A 17,667-nucleotide genomic window follows, 5' to 3' on the forward strand; every position below is an offset into this window, starting at 1 on the left:
CTGTTCGTCTTCCGGTTACATATAACAACCCTTCTGTAGAGTTCATTCTAAGTAGAATTTATGGCTTTTCAGACCTGCCCATCTCCTCTTGAGGAGAGGCAGGAATAGAAGCTGAGTATGAATCCTGCTGAGTCATATTAGTGGATTAAGGCCTGGCACTGGTTTCTCATTCTGAAATACAGTTTTCCAGACCATCAACAAGGACAGAAAGAAAAGTAGTTTGACAGTGCTCGGAAAAGTGTTGTGAAAGTGTCATGGTCTACTCAAAGCTTGCAGCATTTACAATAAGTTCAGTGGTGGATGTTGTAGGATCCAATCTGAGTCAATCACTAGGACCAAAGGTTTGTTCTTCCAGGATTTTGGGCTTTTGCTGGAGCCCATTCTCAGGGAACATCTCAGGAAACTTCTCTCCTTCCAGAATGTGGTGGATGTACTCAGGCAGGTTCTGCTATAAAAAGCCGATGTCTATCAGGTATGGGAATGACTTCTGTGAAGTCATTGGCCAAAATTGTCTTGAATTAACCATGACTCTAACTTGGGCTGTCTTGAATTTCTTAGCCTTTGCAAAAATGTTCTTAGATTTAATCTTATTGGGGTTGACGATAGATCAAACCAGGGGTGACAAACTGGTGGCCTGCGGGCCAGATGCATCACGTGCAGGCCACACCCACCCTGGCTCTGCAAAGGCAAAAAAAAATCACAATATGCAGTGGTGGGATCCTCCCAGTTTAACAGCCAGTTCAGTGATCGCGCAATTTGCATGCACAAGCACACTTCGCATGCACTGGGGAATTTGATGAAATCATCACTTCCTGGTTTCTTCGTGCGAATCAGCTGAGAAGATAAAGCACGGGTGGCCCATCTGATCATCGGGGCAAACTGGTTCGCTCCCAGCTAATCGTCGGAGGTACCGGTTTGCCCAAACCGATCCAAACCGGTAGAATCCCACTCCTGATGATATGTCATGTGATGTCACATGACGCAATCGAGTTTGACACCCATGGATTAAAGGAATGTCATAGTAATGACATAACGATGGTAAGATATTAAAAAAGGAGACCAGAACCTAGGGAAAATTCATAGCAAAACCCTTTTGCAATAGGAATTTATAATTTAAAAATGCAATAATCTTCTCTCTTTTATGATGATTTATGAGTACTATCATCTGTACAATCTGGCTCTGTCTATGAGTTAGAACTGCTTAGCCTGTGAGGACTTAGAAGAATCTGACTCAAATAGTTAACAAATAGTTTATGTGGCTTTAAACAACTGCCATGTTGAAAGGATTACGTAGGATTACATAGGTTCTGAAGTCCAAGGCCTTGCCTAGAATCTACCTTCAGAGTTTATCCTGCTTCTGCTTGTCTATATCCAATAAAGGGTACCTCTGATTTCTTTTATCATCTGTAATTTTTTTTTAATTTTTTTTAATTTTAATTTGATTTATATGCCGCCCTTCTCCGGAGACTCAGGGCGGCTTACAATGCGTTAAGCAATAGCCTTCATACTTTTGTATATTTATACAAAGTCAGCTTATTGCCCCCACAAACTGGGTCCTCATTTAACCTACCTTAGAAAGGATGGAAGGCTGAGTCAACCTTGAGCCTGGTAAGATTCGAACCTGCAGAAATTGCAGGCAGCTGTGTTAATAACAGGGTGCATTAAACCACTGTACTACCACTGTAACTATTTATATTAGGCTTTGCTTATCTGTAATGAATGCACAAATATCAGTGGCTGGTTCGCACTGTCCAGAGATCTCAGGCATAGAAAGCAAAATCCAAACAGGTGATAAACAAACTACTAAAAGAAATAGACGTCTTTTCTCTTCTCCCTCCTACTTCTCTTCCACCTCAGCAATCCTTTACAGGTGATCCTCGATTTACAAACACAATTGAGTCCAACATTTCTGTTGCTAAGCGAGACAGTTGCTAAGTGAGTTTTGTCCCATTTTACAACTTTCCCTGCCACAGTTGTTAAGTTAGTAACTCAGTTGTGAAGTGAATAAGTTTTGCTTATCAGAAGGCTGCAAAAGGTAAGCATGGCTACCGGCAGAAATACATGGCAGCTGCCAAATGCCCAAATTTTGATCATGTGACCATGGGGATGTTACAAGTCATAAATGCAAAAAAAACCCCACCCAGTCATAAGTCACTTTTGTAATTTCAAACAATCACTAAATGAATGGTTGTAAATTGAGGACTACATTTGTTCGTTTGTTTATATTTCATGTGTCTAGACCCCCCATCTCTCTCAGGGGTTATGCAGCTAGTTTTTCTCTTTATCTTACCAAATCTTAGAAAATTGCTCAATCTATAATGCCTAATAGGTGCTGAAGAAATTGAGTAAGCAGAAGGCAGGGAAGATGTTTATGTCCTGCTCCATCTCTGGATACCGGTAATTTAATTATTCAAAGCAAACCTTACAGCAGCTGTTTCTTGCTTTCTCCTATCCTATATAGAGCCAGCACATAAATTCAGAGCCTTTTTTATTAGAATGGAACACATGAAAATAGATAACAGGTTGTAATGGGCTTCCGGTAACTCGGATGCTACTGGTTTGGCAACAATCTTTATGATTACTACTACTATTATTCTTTTTTTTTCTTCCTGTTGGCTGTTGCTGCCAAATCTATTGACATAAATAGGAAGCAATCTTTCTCTGCACTTTGGCCTCATTTGCAGAAACATATTGGAAAGTTCATGAATCATCTGGCCCATTTACAAAGGGAGAAAGGAAATAATATGGTAATGTCAGAGAAAAGGCTTTTTCCCAGTTAACTCCTGAATGCCCACTCCAATCTTCTTCGCCCCCCCAAAGTATTGATTGATAAAAAAAATATTAACATAGCAACTAATGAAGTCTAATGTTTGAAGGGTTCCTACAAAGACAAGGGGGTCAGCTTTCTTTTCAAAGCACCAAAAAGCGAAACAATGGATAGAAACTAAAAAAAGAGAGAAGTAACCTAGAACTAAGAAGAAAATTCCTAATGGTTGAGAGCAATCAATGGAATAACTTGCCTTCAGAAGTTGTGGGCACTCCATCACTGGAGGCTTTCAAAAAGAGACTGGACAACCATTTGTTTGAAACGATATGGGGGTCTTGAACAGGGATTTGGACTAGAAGACCTCCAAGGTCCCTCCCAACTCTATTGTAGTATTCTATGTTCTAATTGTTCTGGAACTCTAAAGTGTTAGTTGTTTTAATAAAGCAAATATTCTTTGTGTAAGGTGCTGGGGATTGGCTAATAAGACTGCCCATCAATCTGGATCCAAACTACATGAATGGATGCAAATATGCATGTGATAGCCAGTTTTTTCTAGCGGTTAAGGCGCCAGGATAGAAAGCAGGAGACCATGAGTTCAAGCCCTGCCTTGAAAGCCAGCTGGATGATTTGTGTGACCAGTTACTCTCTCTGCCCAATTCACCTCACAGGGTTGTTGTGATGGGGACAATAGGAGGATGAAATTGTGTTGGATATGTTCACCACCTTGAGTTATTTGTAAGAATAATAATGGCAGGATACAAATAAATAAAAAATAAAATAAAAAATAAATTTAAACCATATAGACATACATATATTCCCATCACACTGTTCTCTTTAGGGATAAACAGTGGTATACTCAGCACCGAAAGTAAGTAAGAAATAGCAGCCTAAGGAAATTAAAGGAAGAGATAAAAAAGAAAGCATAGCTAAAATTAGTTACACCAAACTTACTCACTATCACTCTCTGTTGTTTTTCATCCTTGCAAACCATTCTTTGTGATTCCATCACATCCACAACCTGCTTCATACATGCATCATTATAGTTTTCACCTCAGTGTATATATACACATAGGAGCTACTGGCAGGTGAGAATGAATTATTTATAACTTGAAGCTATAAGACGTGACTGAAATGAAACAAGATTTACTTATAGCTCTTAAAATCTAATCCCTTACTAATAGACCACTAATTTTCATGAGTTCAACATCAACTGCAATCTAAAATCAATTATTGGAACCCTCCAGATGTTTTGGATTTTACTTTTCAACAACATCACCCATTCCCAAAAAATTCAGGAGTTTAAAATATCTCTGGGCATCAGTTTTCATTCTCCTGTTTTCAATTCAAGGAACTTATAACATTAACATTAGTAGGAACATTGACATAATTGTCAATATCATATGGAGCTGGGATGCGAAAAGTACACTGTGGATTTTGACTTCATCTATTTTTAGTTTGTGGCTCTTAACATGCTGGACAAAGCCCATTCCAGTCCTAAAGTTGATGAAAGTTTTATATCCGTGATATAAAATATAGTACAGGTAATTCTTGCTTAACTACCACAGTTGAGACTGGCAACTTGTGTCATAAACAATGTGGTCATTAAGCAAGAGATCACATGACCACGACAGACTTACACCCTCACTTTGATGTCATTAAGTGAACCATCCATGTGATTAAGAGAGACAACATGTGATTGAGACTTGCAATTTTACTGGCAGGTTCCCCAATGATTCTGATTGTCAGAAACTGGCAGCGAAGTGCACAAATGATGTCCACATGATTGTAGGATTAAGTGAGAGCTACCCGCACAGTATTTTTCAAGGTATATCATAGAGCCTGTAGGATATTTATATTTATAATGACTATATGAAATAATTTATAATTGCAAGATTAATTCCTACATAGTAAATTAGGTGATAGCTCTTTGTCTAGGGTGATGTAGACCGCATAATGGGAATATAAAACACTGGAATCTAAAGCACTGGAATCTAAGATTATTTGGCAATAAATGGCCAAGTTCCAATAGCATGTCTTTTTTATTTTTTTTTTAAATGAGTAAAATACAACTGTCACAAAAAGGTTACACATAACTGCCACAAAAAATTTTTGCTCTAGGACTAAGCTATTCTCATTTCTCCCCCTTATGCAAAGAAAGAAATGAGTGAGCGTTGAATTCAATCCAGCCTTGTCCCGCCTATTAATCCTGTTTTATTCATGGCCTGTCATTCCTACTGGCACATAGCTAAGTCAAAAAAAGAAAAAAGAAAATAAAATGAAAGAGGAGAGGGTTACATGTCTGAGCTAGATTGGACCATGCTGGTTAACAAGAAAAATGTAGTAGGGCTGAAGGAACCAGAGAGGATTTCTTGGAGACAAATGAAAAAGAGCTCCAACAGAAGACAAGTTGGCTAGATATTATCATTGATAGCATAAGCAGGAACTTACGGATATTCGAAGAAGCAGTTATTGATAGACAATCTTGACAAAATTATATCTGTCGTGCCAGTCAGCAGTGATACGCAACCATATCCCTGATACGGCCTACATTTCTGCTCGTCTCTTTCATCCCAATGTAGCTCAAAATCCAATTTCAGTGTTGCCAATGAAGAGGTCATGATCAGAATATCCTCTGTGAAAAGGATATTCAGTGATGCTAATGAAGAGGGCATGATCAGAATATCCTCTGTAAAAATACTATATGTTGTGCATGAGCCAGAAAGAGGGCTGTGAAAATATCTATAGCCGTCTCACATCCCGGACACAAACTGTTTCAACTTCTTCCCTCAAGATGACGCTATAGGGCAGTGATGGCTAACCTTTTTGCCATCACGTGCCAAAAGCGGTGGGAGCACGGTGGGGTCACACACACGCGTGCCCACATCCATAATTCTATGCGCCCCACCCCCGCCCTCCCCCCCATGCTCCCCCCGCTTTTGGCACGTGATGGCACAGTGGGCCCGGTAGACCTGTTTTTTGCTCTCCCCAGGCTCCAGAGCCTTTCTAGGAGCCTGGGGAGAGCAAAAACGGTCTTCCCCACCACCATTCTCCAGAGGCCCTCCAGAGACCGGAAACAGTGTGTTTCCTGACTTCTGGTGGGCCCAGAAAGCCCGAAAATCAGCTGGCTGGTGCACACATGCATGCCGGAGCTGAACTCGCGTGCCCACCAATATGGCTCCGCATGCCACCTGTGGCACCCGTGCCATAGGTTCACCATCACGGCTGTGGGGCATTGCATGCCAAAACAACCAGACACAAAGACAATTTTTCCCTCCATGCTATCACTCTGCTAAACAACTAATTCTCACATCACTGTCTTTGCCTTAGGATGTCAAACCACCTAGTAGGGCTCCATTGCCTTTTATCCCTTTCCTCTTTTCATCTTTCCTATTACCTATTTCCTTAGCTTCTTATGACTATAATTTTATTGTTTGTATCTCATGATTTATGTTGTTTACTTGTTTAGTATTCTATGACTGTCACTGAGTTTGTATCTTATGTTTTATGATGATTGTATTTTATTATGATGATCATGATTTATCACTTGTGGCTTGTATGTACACTAAGAACTTATGCACTGGAGACAAATTCCTTGTGTGTCCAATCACACTTGGCCAATAAAGAATTCTATTCTATTCTATTTTTGTGGCTAGCATAAAACTGTAGCAACCAATCAACCAATCGTCCTTCTGCGTGTAGAATACAGGAGGAGGAAGAGGAAAGACCTCTTTGGCTCTAGAAGATAATGGTGGTCTCTTGGATAAGAGAAAGCACTAATGTTTTAGAAAGCAGTAATTCCATTACAGCAGCATAGGTAGCATTTAGCAAACCACAGCTACGTGGCAGGCTTGCCAAGGCCTTTCACAGCGATAGCATCTCATTCATCAACATTAATTACTGCTATGTGAGTAGAGTTAAATGCCAGTTTATCCTACATGAGTGCTCAAGTTTAAAGGAGAAATAATTTCCACTGCTGAGTAGAAAGAGACTGAAGAGTTAGGAAATTATACTTTCCGTAATTCTAGGATGAAGTTAAGGCCCAGATACTGTATACCACAAAAATCTAGGTGTCAGCTAGGCTACAGACTTACTTAGCATTATTTGATAAGGCAGCACATTAGAATCCGGTGAGGTGAGCTTTAAGATAATCATTGAGCCTTTAGACTCAGTTGTAAGACTAAAGGGCCCAGTGTTCCCATTCATTAACTGAACTGACTTTTGGCAACATTTTGAGAGCAGTAGATTTCCCCACCTGCTATAAATTATTGCATTTAAGCATGGCAATGGTTCAAGGCTATTAATATCTTGCCTGCCCTTTTTATTATTTTTTCTTGGCAGCTGTAACAGTTTATCTGATTATTCCTTTAAACTACCCAAGCTTGTGAAGTATATATAGATATTGTATGCGCTTTAGTTAATCATTGATCACTTCATTAATTTATCACTACCATGTAATTCAGACCAGGTCTCCCTTTTTATGATTTGAATTCTATCACGGTACACAGTACAGTTAGCTCTGGATCCTTGATACCATGATAATGTAGCAAAAATAAATACTTGTGATTATAGCGCCTACTGATTTCAGCTTCACAATAAGTTAGTTTTTCTTGTTATTTCAATCATTCTTCCTTTTCATTGTTAGTAGCGGTGTTTTTCTTAAGCTAGGAAAACTATTATGTAGCTAGAAAGCTGACACAAATAATATTTCTGCAGATAAAAAAGAAACTGAATGTGGATTATACCTTTATAAGGTCAAAGTTCTACGTTCAATTTCAAGTGAAACTACATGGACATTCTTTGGAATGAATTCATGCATACAATTAATTTGCCAGATTAAAAAACCCTATAAAATAAAAAATCTAATAGCAAACATAGATATTAATATTTCCTAATTTGATATAATGTGTTGGAAGATATTTGTCTTAACTTGAAAAGATTTGCCAACCTGGTTGTTTTTCTATCGAGGCACCTGGTCTACCCCAACATGTGGGAGGGAGCATTCTGCTCCCTTTCGCCATCCAGCGCCAATCCAGGAGCCCTCAAGAAGTCGCATTCACAACAAACCATTTTTATACCAAATTTATATTTCGCTGATAAAGAAATAAAGGGAGACTAATATAGATATATTTCAAGCTAGATTGGATTCGAATCCGAGTAAGGGTACGGCTAGCTGATGAGAGCTAAATAGCTGAAAATAGATCTATACTAGTCTCCCTTTATTTCTTTATCAGCAAAATATAAATTTTATATATACACACACACACACACACACACACACACACACACACACATATACATATATTCATATAAAACTTTAAATGATTAGTTTCACAATTTCATAGTTTGCTAAGATGCCAAAAAGTATGGTTTAAAAATGATCATAGCTGAGTTGACATAGCATACCAAACCAAAACTATACAAAATCTATTGAAGGCATCCACAAAAGTACAAGGGATGAAATAAATGTCACAACATTATGCTGCAAATTCTGTCCCCATACATATTTTGTATAATTTCATTATCTGTAGCACTATCTTCCTAGTGTTTTAAGCAGAATCAGTTAAACCTACTTTTCTCATTCTGCACATAACATCCATATCTCTCTGATCTGAGAGTTTTAGGGAAGATGGACTGCATATAACATTCTCAAACAAAGCAGTGTTTGGACTTGTAATCCAAAATATTTGAAGCACACTAGATTTTAAGCCTTCCTTACCCTATAGATCAACCCTTTCCAAACTTCAGAATTCATAAATGGAAAGCTTTTGATTTATTTTACTGAAGTGCTGATTTTAAAAAAATAGCAAAGACCATTTCTTATGTACAACTTCTCTGCCGATTTTCACACCATTCCTTTCCCTTTTATGTTCCTCTAGATACACACAACTCTGCAACATTATAATTTTTTTTATTGCAGGTTTCAATTTTCCTCATGATTTTTATTCATCCACTGGCAACCTGGTGATGTTGGGAGGAACAAGGGAGTGTTATTAGCCCAAGGTCATCTGATAAAGTTCAAGGCTAAGAAAGAGATTTGAAGTGGTATCTCCCACATCCAGATGTAATACTGAGCTCTTGAAATATGGATTCTTGGAAGAGAGCACGAAATTGCCCTACTTTGATGAATGTAAGGTTCATTGTCAACCTTTGGCTTTCTGAATTATTTACATGTGCTCAGAATTGCTTGGTCATAAACAGAACATTCCAACAAAAATTTTCCACTGATTCCAAGAAAGACCAGACAAAGGTCATATTCTCACAAGAGCCTTCCCTAATGCAACTGAGCATGGAATATGTTTTAGCAATAAAACATACGACCAATATGTTTTAAAACAAAATATGTACTCACAGCTTTCCTGTCCTCTTTGTGCATTTCATAGAGATTAATGGAATTCATATTCATATGTCTGTGTGGGTGCGCGCACACAGATGTCTATATGCACACACACATACACACACACACTATTATAAGTAAAAAGAGGAGTTCCTCTTCCAATTACATAAGGTCCAAGATTCAGTGAATACAAAGTTCTACTCTAAATTTTTAGTGACTGGGAGGGAAGATTGAAGAAATGATTGCCCAGGAATGAAATGAATGAACATGGTTTCATTCAAATTAATTATGTGTTCATGTGATAGACATCACATATAGCATGCCTAGTTTGAAATAGATGATAGAAATAGAGATTGATGATAGATGATAAATGATAGACAGAGATAGAAGAGAGAGAGAGAGAGAGAGAGATGATAGATAGATAGATAGATAGATAGATAGATAGATAGATAGATAGATAGATAGATGATTGATAGATAGGTAGGTAGGTAGATAGGTAGGTAGTTGCAAGAATAACAGTGATGATTTCTCACTCTTCCCCGTGTTTATTTTCTTGTTCAGTTTTTATATTTCAAGAGCATTTTTAAAATATGTTTGGGACATTCCTGATTATTCCATTAAAATTAGCCACTATAACTGCCATGTCTGAAAGGGTATACAAAGAATGATTTTAGCAAATCAACTTGGCTGGTAGGGTATTTTTCTTTTAAAAATCTGCCAGGGGTAGTCACTATACTAACTAACCCAAAGAAATGATTCATATGAAAGAAGCAGAAAATTATTGCCAAAACAAATGTTAGTGAGTCCCAGCAAAATAAAAATTCCCATTCGGGTTAGGATTTTGAAACCGTGATCAACACCCAAGACACTATGATGTTTGTAGTTGCGTTACTAAAAACACAAATCACAATGTATTAAAACATCTTGTACATAAATGTATGTAACTATGGCTTCTCCCACTCAATCCAGTTAAAGTTGTACTATGAAAAGGCATATTGTCTTGATAGAAAGGTTTAAAACTTCCATTACTAAAGACAGCAGTGCAATTCTATCAATATGAGTCCCATGGTAGTCAGTGAAACTTCCTACAGCCAATGTTTTCAGCACATAAATGAAGTTGAATTGTGAAACATTTTACAATCTGCCACCATTTAAACAGGTTATTTGGATTGATTCTGTGATACAGTGTCTAAAGTTTGTCCCCAAATAGATCTCATTATTTCCTTGGTATAGATTTGAATTTGTACTTGCTCATTGATTTCCCTCTGGTTGCAAACTTATCAAAATGCACAGTACTGTATACTGTATGGAATAAGGCAAGGGGTAAGTCAAGGGGTAAAAAACAGGATAAGCAGCAAGGTTAAGCATGTAAAAATAAAAATCCCAGTCCTCACTCTTGCTATAAATCATAGGTTTGAAAAAGTGAAGTGCAAAATATTGCTTCGTTATTTTGAAAACAGAGATTCCGAACAAGCTTCCTGATTTTATTTTTAAAAAAACCTCTCACATTTCCAGCTTTTCACTACAGATTTATAATATTAATTAAAAAATACAGCAAAAAAAAACAACCCGTCTGTGGAAATGCAAACTGAAAATTGTTTTGACTGAAAAAATATTACAATTTATGATTAGCTAAAAAAAAGCATCAAAAATTGAAGTGTGTTGACATATGAAAAATTGTGGCATTTCTTTGTTTCTTTACTTCTAATCCAATCTCAACTGAATAACTCTGGTGGTTAATATAATTATTCTAAACACAGCCATTGATTTGATGTTCATTTCCAGATGGAATTCCATCATCACAACAAACTCTAAAATAATATAAATGCAATTTATGTCCTTAGTAACATTGTAAATAACTAGCAGCTCTGGGAACACCTGCCGAATAGTGATAGTAAAACACAAACAGGAGAATTTAATCCTTCTCATGTTGAGGACCAAGAAAAAGGTCTTCCTAAAACTGCAGGTTGCATTAGAAAAGTGAATCAGGAAAGAATGGGTGATGAATGAAAGTGGAATAAATACACAAATGTTGACTGGTATGAAATAACTATGTTGTGGGTATTTGGTCACATAGAAAGAATGAAAAACAATACAAATAGATGAAGTAAGAGGGAAAAGGTCAAAAGAAAAGGCAAGACTAAGGAAGCCAAAGTTGGATGGAACTGATGAGATCCTCATAAAGAGAGAGGTGAGGATTTAAAGAATAAAAGAATATATGTATGTGGTGAAGACAGAATAGAGAAGAATGTAAACAATTTTTAGTTATGTTTCCTTTCCTTCTCTCTAGCCACATGCTATTACGGTATGTTCTTGGGTTATAGTTTTTAGTTCTTAACTAGTTAGATCCGTGATGGCTAATCTATGGCATGCATGCCACAGGTGGCACATGGAGCCATCTCTGTGGGCACGCGAGCCGACGCCCAGGTCCGCTCCACCACGCATGCCCGTGCACCTCCTGCTGGCCAGCTGATTTTCGGGTCTCTGCCGGGAGACGTATGCTCATGCGCAGGGGAGTAGGGGGTTGTGCACGCATGCGCAGGGGGTGGGGGGGTTCAGCGCCCCCATGCCCCATTTTTGGTTCCAGGAGGCTTCAGGGAGTCCTGCTAGCACCAAAGCAGGGGTCTCACGTGTATGCGCAGGGAGTGCGGAGGTCGCATGTGCATGCGCAGGGAGCAGGGGAGCATGCGCAGGAGTCATGCATGCATGCGCAGGGGGCGTGGCCTACAGAGGACATTCCATTATGGGTGTCGGTGTGCACTTTCAGCACCCAAGGAAAAAAAGATTCGCCATCACTGAGTTAGATCATTCCAAGTCACATGAACTAGTCATTCAATGTTGAACTGTCTTTTTATCTCCTTTTCTTCTCTTGCCCTGCTTTGCCCACATTCTCCAACCTTCCTCAATTCCAGATGACAGTGTACCAAAGCAACCCCAGCTACGGTAGTCCTTTCACAGAAAGATGGTGCTTGTGATGGGAGAAACCCAGAACTCTCAGACTGGATGGAGGCAAACACCTTGCCAAGTAAAGATAATGTAAAGAAATTAAAAATAACATAAACAGGGGAGAATATAAAATGTAAAATATGTATATTATAAATATATAGAAATGTATAAAATTAAGGTTACTAGGGTTAGAAAATACAATGTAACCAAAGAAAAAGGGGACAATGAAGAAAATGAAATAATATGAGAGATATGGGGGGAAAGGTATAGAAAGGAAAGAAGACCACTAAGAAACATGTGTTAAAAAGAGGATATATTTATATGTTGTATGTTATATGTTTGTCATATTGTGTCATAATAAAATAATAAAACTTTAAAAAAAAAGATAATGTAAAGAGAAGATCAACTGAGCTCTTCAACTTCTTCCTGCCGATTCCAAAACACCAGTTTCAAAGATTTGCACTGCCCAAATTCTAACAGATACAAGTTTGGCTTTCTCAAAGAGAGTCTACAAATATCTTCATCAAGTTCCTCTTGAATCGCTCTCAGTCTCAAACAAAATTCTTTGACTCTTAATTCCAATACAGCCACATTGTCAAAATCCTTTTCCATCTATTTGTTTTACTATATTACTTTCCCCAAAATTTTCTTTGATTTGTTTAATCTCTCCTGATTCTCCCAGTTGCTTATTCATGCTTACTTCCATATTTATAAATCTGTACTCGATTCTCTTTTTGATAGTATCCAAGTCTCTTCTAACAGATGCCTACTGTACATCGATGCAGACAATGATGCAGTAACACTCTTCCCTAATTCTTCAAACATCATTTGTAAAGTCTCTGATGTATTTGATGTCCTTCTTTAGATGATCCTGTCCTCCCTTCTGTAACTTTTGCTGCCTTATTAGTAGTAGCCATTTTTCTTTTTTTCCTAAACTGAAATCCAAAAAGGAGAAATAAATAAGAGCTGTTTTTCCTCTGTAAACTCTTTAATCTTTTCAGCATCCTGTACTTCTGTCATCACATGACCATTCACAACTTCCTATTTCCTTCTTTACCCCACTTAATCTCTTTGTTTAACAAAGTCAGCCAATCATCCTCTTTAGCAAGTTTAAACAATTCTCTTTTCCAGAGTGTTTTGTATTATTTCTATAATTAATTCAAAAGTATTTTAAATAAGGCAAAACTCCAATTTAACTGTCCCCTTAGTCCATTTTAACTTATACTTTTGAAACTCCTATCAAGGTTTTTGCTTTTCTTTTTTTTTTCTTCTTTAGATTTTTAGAATTGTATCCTTTAATTTTTTCCCACAGATTGAAGGTGCACTAACTTGGGTGCCTTAAAGCTTAGCATTACTTCCCTGCTCTGTAACCTATTTGTTTCCTAGCCTAGCAAAGACACAAGCTTCTACTGCTTGTTTAATGGATCTTTGTAAATTTATTGCAACTTATACTCATGACCCAAGATGATGTGTCATATTTTGGATTGTCTTGCAGCCCTTTGCAATCTGCAAAAAGGAGTGTCCATCATTGTTCTAATGTGAGGGAAGGCAACCTGATACATTCCAGATGTTTTGAACTTTGCTCCCAACCAGCATGGTCAGTAACGAGGAACTGAGGAAGTGGTCCAATATGAGAAGATGATCAGGACGTCTAATATCATTTTATATGATATTCACATGTAGTAAAAGGTAACCACTGTTCTATAATCAGTACTTTAGCCAAAGTCCTGTACATTTCCCATAAGCTGGGCAGAAGGGAGGGTGGATGTTTGATATTTTGTTCCCTAGACTGAATCATTCTGCCTTCAAAGAAATTCAGTGTCTGTCTACTAAGCTTCTTTCCTAACTGTCAATGAGCTCTTTAGAGTGCAATGCAGCTACATTTTTTGGCAGGGAGGGGGGATCAGCAATCTTCCAATAAAAAGAATTTCCAGCAAATATATTGAAATAAATGAGCCATGCTTGAGGCATTTAGCTTTTTTAATGGTTTTCCTGCACAAACCTCACAAATCCCTCTGGAACAGTACCTTCTTTCAGCTGTCCTTTGACATGACATTTTTTAACTTAACTCTGCTGGAAATTAGCAGATTGTTCATTTATTGAGATGAAGACGGCGCCCCTAATTTGCCCATCCACCATTGTGTGGTCTTTATTGATTCAGGAAGATATGAACATTATTTGACATAATGCTACATAATTCTCAGGAACTAAGGCCTTTATATCACTGAATTCAGAGTATCATCTAGGATTCCTCAAGCTAAAAGGAAAGAGCTACCAACATAGTGTAGGAGTAAGCAACAAATCACAATGTTCTAGTTGTCTTCTAATCTCTGACTGTCCCACATCATTGTCCATGCTATGTAGCAGTCCATATGTCACTCATCCAGATTCTAGTGAACAGACTGTCCTGCTTGAATAAGCAAATTCAGTTTCACAGCTTTGAAACTCACCTGATGACTGTAGACCATTAAAAAAAACACTACAATTATATCACGGAAGCATTATAAAGATAAAAATAGGGAAATAGAGAGAAATGTAGATAATATCTCCACTCTGCTTCTTGGCAGAGCACGACTGGGTGTCAAAACACCATAATCCCATTTCGTATCTGTTTATGTTGATATGTGTGTGAGAGAGAGGGGTGGTGTTTGTACATTTTTGGCTCCAGATTGCAAATCCTTAAGGGTAATATTCCCACATGTTTTTCTGTTTATTGGTATTTTGCTCTATGTTCCTATCATTCAGCATTAAGTGGACAGCCTATGCTGATAACCATTTGCTACAAAACCAGTTTCATTTCACAGTAATGATGCATAGTACTGACTGAAACAAGCTGTTCCATTGAACCAGATTGAACTAGCTTCATGAATAAATGACATTCAGTCAAAAGAAAGCTTACAGCATTCCAGTCCTCCAACTGCAGATTTTAATAGTTAAGCTAGCATTTGTACATTTTCCAAAATACATCAAAGGATAAAGAAACAGTTGAACTCGCATGTTGAAGTTGGTTGGAAAATTGTTTTTAAAAATATTATTTTGCGGAGTGCCAGAATTTATTTTGGCAAAAGGTTTCTTAAATGTTTCAGGTTGGTGTAAACTGAATGGTACTTGGACATTACAGATTGACAAGGCACGTTTACACAAATTGCCCTTGTGGTAACATAATCCCTTCACATGAAAGCGTCTCGCTTACTCTTACAAGAAACTCCAAGACTTACAATAAGGTTTCTACATGGAACACTATTAATAAACTCACCAAATATTGCAATTTTTAACCTATCATTTAAAAAAACATAAATAGCATATTCAGTTATGTTATGGAAGTTACTTAATATCCCATACTGTCATTCCATTATGGGATTTTATTTTCACCGTACCATATGTCATAAGGAAAATATTTCCCTATCCAAAAGCCATTCAAGTTAAATAATAACCTTAGGTCAAACAGGTTTTTCTGAAGCCTTTAGCAGGCATTAAAACTAAAACAGTGATTAACTACTCAGATGGAACAATAAAAGTTTCACAAGTAAAACCAGGCAATAAACTTCAGAATCTCAGCTGAGGACCATTCAGAGGAGATCCAAAGGGAATTTCACAAGTTTTCATTACTGGGTCAAAAGGTATCTTTCAAATATCTTTCAGATTCCTGAACTTCTCAACCCCTAAGAATGGGACTTTGGAAAGGTAAGGTTAATGTTGGATGGTGCACAGTTTCTGACACATATCATCATCTCTCTCTCTCTCTCTCTCTTGGCTCAAGATAATCTCATCACTTCTCAGATTAAATTGCAAACATTAATACTTCCTTTCACCACCATTGCACCTTCCCCACTCCTTTGTTTTAAAAGTTCCTCTTCTATAAAGAGATTTAAAACACGTGGCAAAAAGAAGAAGAAGAAGGCAAAGAAATCGGACCTTACCTAGAACAAGCCAGAGGAAAAGGTCAGTGCTCCTGTTTGGCTAAGCTCAGCATTTTCACTTTCACTCTGTGAAAGCCGTGAAGATGAGGGGGAGAGAAGGAGAGGGGGAGAGAGAAGGGAAGTTCTGAAATGCTAAGATCTTCCTCTAGACTTTTAATCGCTCACTTCCCAAGATGCAGCTTAACAAATGCCACTGTGTTCTGTCAATATTTGTATGCAGCTCCACCGAGGGCTGGCAGCCAAACGCACATGGTTTAAAGAACCAAGAGCCGAAAACTGACACCGGGACCAACACTCCTGCCTTTGTCTCTTTTAAGGTGGTGCCCAACATGTCATCTGAGTTTCTGACTGCACACAGGCGCCGCACAGAGATTCCACCCCCTTGGACAAAAATAATAACAGCCATGTGTGACTTTAATTATCTTGTTTGACAAGCGGAGTGACTTTCATGTGATGATGCCTTCAAAAGTTGTAGGCAGGGTGGGTTTGTTTTTTTTTTTGCTTTGTGTTTTGCTCCAGAGCGGCTGCCCTTTAAGTGTATTTTAATTGACTGGAATTTAGAAAGAATCTCATTTGGCAGGAATTTTTGCGTTGGAAGCACGCCCTTTAGCAGCTGAAATAGGTCCCCATGACTTGACCAAAAAGAGATTGCTGGCATATCATTGGCTCCCCACCACCACCGCAAGGAGGAAATTCAATCATGGAATTAAAATTATGTTGTTACTAATTTTTGTCATATTGTCTTTCAATTTAGGTGAGAAGTCATTAAAAAGGCATGAATCAGAAGCCATTCTAGCAAAACACTGTAAAAATGTTCTCAAAGGGTTCAGAACTGGAACAAATCATTATTTCTTGGATGCCAGAAATATTTTTTTTTTCTCTCCTCATTGTGTTTTCTCCTATGGACGTTATTTCCCACTAACCTCTGGGAGCTTTGTCACCTATTCTGTTATCAATGAATCATCCTGGCTAGTTTTGATGTTGTTTTATACCACTGTTCTCTTTGTGACTGCAGTGTAGTAGAAATGACAGCATATTTGATTTTTCTTGGCATCGGTCCCTGGGGCTCTGAAAAGTTGCTCTTTTATAACTGTATTGTCTTCTTCTAATTGTTGCATTATGAGGTTACAGCCAAACAGGCTCCCATTTCAACACTTCATCCCACTGAATAATTGGGAACTGCTGTGCTCAACAGAATGACAACAAAATATGTGCATGTGCATATTTACTCATATTTCAATGCATATTCAATCCCAATTAAATGGGGCTACTTGCAAGAAATTTTACACAGAGCTGTGAACTAGATTTGGCCTCTTAATTTGTTACACAGTCAGCCAGATGTTTACTTTCAATTTGGCACAATGATCCACCTATTGAGTCCTTCCCCAGGACCTAGATGGGCAGATGTTTGTCTGTGATGGTGTAAAAGGTTTCGGAACAGAACAGAATAACAGAGTTAGAAGGGACTTGGAGGTCTTCTAATCCAATCCCCTGCTCAAGCAGGAAACCTATACCATTTCAGACAGGTGGCTTTCCATGCTCTTCTTAAAAGCCTCCAGAGCACCCACAGCTTCTGAAGGCAAGCTGTTCCACTAGTTAATTATTTTCATTGTCAGGAAATTTCTCCTTATTTCTAGGTTGCTTCTCTCCTTGGTTAGATTCCATCTATTGCTTCTTGTCCTGCTTTCAGGTGAATAAGG

At 38.0% G+C, this 17,667-nt stretch overlaps 1 protein-coding gene across 2 annotated transcripts in view; it reads right to left on the reverse strand.

The window, feature by feature from the left end:
- The window catches only part of NCKAP5 (NCK associated protein 5), a 674,857-nt gene extending 658,438 nt beyond the window's left edge, over positions 1–16,419 (reverse strand). Inside the window, exon 1 of one of the 2 annotated variants that reach the window (XM_034423812.2) lies at positions 15,968–16,419. The gene's annotated coding sequence lies outside the window, so the exon portion shown is untranslated. The remainder of the gene's footprint in view (positions 1–15,967) is intronic. The other variant, XM_060687933.2, reaches the window with a different exon arrangement.
- Positions 16,420–17,667: the final 1,248 nt, after the last annotated feature.

This window comes from Pantherophis guttatus, chromosome 1 (assembly GCF_059756535.1).
Source record: "Pantherophis guttatus breed Tessera chromosome 1, ASM5975653v1, whole genome shotgun sequence".
Classification (NCBI taxonomy): domain Eukaryota; kingdom Metazoa; phylum Chordata; class Lepidosauria; order Squamata; family Colubridae; genus Pantherophis; species Pantherophis guttatus.